The sequence below is a fragment of the Wolffia australiana genome, chromosome 15, assembly GCF_029677425.1.
Source record: "Wolffia australiana isolate 7733 chromosome 15, ASM2967742v1".
Taxonomy (NCBI): domain Eukaryota; kingdom Viridiplantae; phylum Streptophyta; class Magnoliopsida; order Alismatales; family Araceae; genus Wolffia; species Wolffia australiana.
The window spans coordinates 108,483-112,500 of NC_135849.1; the positions used below are offsets into that span (position 1 = coordinate 108,483).

The 4,018-nt window shown below is 49.2% G+C and overlaps 1 pseudogene; it reads right to left on the reverse strand.

Moving 5' to 3' along the window:
* LOC144713175 (uncharacterized) lies at positions 1-878 on the reverse strand (annotated as a pseudogene).
* Positions 879-4,018: the final 3,140 nt, after the last annotated feature.

The following is a 4,018-nucleotide window of genomic DNA, read 5'->3' on the forward strand; positions in this document are numbered from 1 at the left end:
TGGCGTGAGCCGCATGCGAGGAGACCCGCACGTACGGTTTTCAGGGGGATATGGCCAAAAGACCGGCCGGCGCCCACCCGACTAGAGGAACTGAGAAATTAATAGAGTACAAAACTTATCTTCAAGCTTTACCTTATTCTGATCGTTTAGAGGGCGATCGCGGAGTCACTGAATGAAGTCCTCCGTTTATTTCGGAGGTTCAGCATCTAAACGAGGCAGATATGACTAAGTGACATATGGAATATGGCGACGACAACAGCATGTCGTAGAAGGAGATAACTGGTGGAGCCAACGACCCACTAAGACTCACGTATCTACAACTACATCCCCGAGCGGCAGTAAAACGGGGGCGTGAATGCGAGATGCCAGCGGAATGATCGGCCGGACAGAGGCTAGGGCTGCTTCCCACCGCGTCCTTCCTTGTGTGTCGGAGATACAAAGCGAGTGCACCGGAAAAGAACGGGAACTGGGTCGTCCATGGCGAAGCATCCGAAGCATAATTGCACACTCACACGATCTTTGCCGAGAGATAGGAGCATTCGGTGGAACCGGTGAACTACACTTGCTTCTGGATAGATGTGTGGGACAGAGGGCTCATGGTACCTGCTGCCCACCCTTCCTCCGCTTTGATAACCGTGTGAACGGAGAGTGGGCAGAGCAGAAGGGAAGGAGGTCCTCATACGGAGTCGCACACTTGAGCTGTGCGGGAGACTGGAGAATGGGTCGAGTAAACTCCCCTGGGGCAGATAAAAGACGAAATATTTTTGGTATTGTCTTAGTGATTGGAAAGGTTACGAAGTAACGAAGTCAAAGGCGCGACGAGCAGAAGGGTTTGGTTCTGCAAGAAAGAACGAAGGCGCGAGGGAGCGGAGCGAAGAAGCGACAAGCAAAAGGGGCGAAGCGGAGGCGCTTAGGAGCAGAAGGCGGCGTAAAGAAAACCCTCTGATCCATTCATTTCTGCGAGCAGGGATCTAGAATAAAGCCCCCTCCTATTCGAGCGAGGCCGGGTGGCCTCCTTTTCCTTCTTCTTATTTTCTTGCTCCGTCGCACCTGCTCATAAATTCGCACGCCGCCCCGCTCCGCTTGGTTATCCGAAGTAACAGAAGAACTGCAAGAAAACAATCCCAACTCATATTAAAAAGTGCTACTTCAATTCAAGTGCTTGAAAACAACCTTGACTATAAGAAGCAAAGTACCCAACGGAACGATCGTTTCGGGTTTCTTTTTCTTCATTCGCTGTGACTTCTTATGTTCAAAATAACAGAACTTTCTTATGATGAATCTGAATCTTCTTTATCCGTGACTCGCTCCCGCTCACTCGCGCCTTCATTGACTTCTTAGCAGATTCATCTTCATTGACTTCGTAACATTCATCTTCACTTCAGAACCCGCTCGCTCGCTTTACGTTCTGAAATAATTGGATAACGCGATTGCTCCAAACGCCGCCACTCGCGTCTTCATCTTAATCTTCACGCTCCTCGCGCCTCATTCATCGTAATCGCCACGCGCCTTGTCGGGACCGCTGTCGCTTCCTCTCCCGGAGTTTCAAGCAAGCTTTCTTCGTTCTGATTAAAATCAGGAGGTTCCTCCTCAACCCAGCTTTCAATACTAATAAAACGCCACGCTGCCATTTCATTTTTCCAATATCATGGAATAGCATGGCCTGGGGCTAAGGTAACTCAAGTGGGAGAGCCGTGTTATGGGTGACCTTATTGCACGGTTCAGAGAGCACTTGTGTATGTGATGCAAGTGAACGTACGAAAAAGCTGTCGTCAAGTTTCGTTGTTCGTTCCGTCGTCGACCCTATCTATGTTTCTACGATGGCCCAAGAACACGCTCATTCTTCAGCCGTAGAGAGACTTTTGAATTGCGAGGTACCATTACGAGCTCAATATATACGAGTGTTATTCTGTGAAATAACTCGAATTTCAAATCATTCACTTGCTTCAACTACTCATGCTATGGATGTGGGAGCATCAACCTGCCTTTGGGCTTTTGAGGAGCGGGAGAAATTGTTGGAATTCTATGAAAGAGTCCCGGGAGCCAGGATGCATGCCAGTTTCATACGACCTGGTGGAGTGGCACAAGATCTGCCTCTTGGCTCATGTCGAGATATTGATTCCTCTACACAACAATTTGCTTCTCGTATCGACGAATTAGAAGAGATGTCAACCGGCAACCGTATCTGGAAACAACGATTAGTGGATATTGGTACTGTAACTACACAGCAAGCAAAGGATTGGGGATTCAGTGGTGTAATGTTAAGAGGTCGTGCGACATGAAGACATTGATAGCAAAATGGGGGAAGTTCCCATCAGGCAACAACGGTTCTGCCTGACCCTACTCAAGCATGCATATGTTGTCAGTAAAGATTTTGTGTGAAGCCTTGGAGACTTCGGGCTAGGGTAAGCTGAGGGGATAGCGTAAGTGAGCGAATGTGTAAGCCCAGTCAAACATGACTATTCATGGCGGACGGGTTCCTTCGAATAGTGTTATCCTACGGACCGTGAACGGATTCGCCTCTGGCCTCCGGGCACGCCGGAACCGCATGAGTTCACCGGGTGGAGCACGGTCCGCCAAAATCGGCATAGATTAGGTGCTATTGATGGAACATGGTAAGCCCATCTTTCTCCATATGGAAGTGCTGCGGGCACATAGATATGTGGGTAGAGGAAGCCTCCAAAAGCGAAGGCCGAGCTGTAGATCACGTGACCTGCACCGAAGCTGACTGGGCTTTCTCCTGGATCAAAGCAGATCAGCTCGCCTCATAGGTCGGCTCCTAAAGTCACTTTTGCTCCTCGCGCCTACTTAATTTATTTCATAACCGCTCCTCGCTCCTAAATCGCTCCGTCGCGTCTGAATCTTCATCTTCACCGCTTCCGCGCCTTCGTCAAAACCAAAGAAAGGCGCGGAAGCGGTTCATATATGAGGCGCGAGGAGCGTGAAGATTAAGATGAAGACGAGCGGGAAGATTAAGATGAAGACGAGCGAGCGGGAGCAAAAGGAAATTATTGCAGAACGTTATGTTTACATAAAGCCAAAGTAAAGAAAGAAGAAGTTTGGAAAAAAGGATTAGCATCATCTTCGGAACCAGGTTCAGAATGAATTTTGTTTAGGAGCGGGATCTGCCCAAACCTGTGGTGGTACGGAAGGCACGGACTCCGCGACTTCCGTACCTCAGAGAAAGAAAGCTGTCAACCATCACAAACAATATGTATGTTAAATAAATAAAAGGCGCGGAAGCGGTGAATATTAAGATTCAAACGCGACTGATGGAGCGTGAAGATGAAGACGCGACGTAGCGTTTAGGAGCAGAAGACGAGCAGGTTCTTACTTATTTTTAAGAAGTGCAAGGCGCGGAAGCGGTGAATATTAAGATTCAGACGAGCGGAGCAGAAGACGAGCAAAAGGCGCGGAAGCGGTGAAGATGAAGACGCGATGGAGCGATAAAAGAAAGAAGTAAATCACGTTACGAAGAAGTGAACCTGCTCGGCCGGTGCTCGTTTGCGCGCGCGTGAACCAACGGGGAATTTAAAAAGGAAAGGATGCCTCTCGGGGCATCTGAGAATGATTCGAGCCGTATGAAGGGAAACTCCCACGTACAGTTTTTTTGGGGGGGGGGAAGGAGCCCGACAGGGTCCCCCCACTGACTTGGCCCAGGCCTAAGTGAAAGTTAAGTGGTGGGCCTACCCATCCCAACCTGGGGTATGCTGGGATTCGCGAAGAGCAGCACCTTACGATGTTCATGACCAATCGGATCCTGACGTACCTGTAGGTACCAGAGGAGATCGCTATGATCGTTACTGTATCCGTATCGAAGAGATGCGACAAAGTGTTCGGATCATTGTGCAATGTCCTAATAAAATGCCTAGTGGCATGATCAAAGCCGATGATCGTAAGCTATGTCCTCCATCACGAGGTCGAATGAAACTATCCATGGAATCGCGTGCGCCGTGTGAACGTAGATCATCGCCGTTCTTAACCGAGACTCAGGTTAAGCTCCGCCTCGAACCGTCTG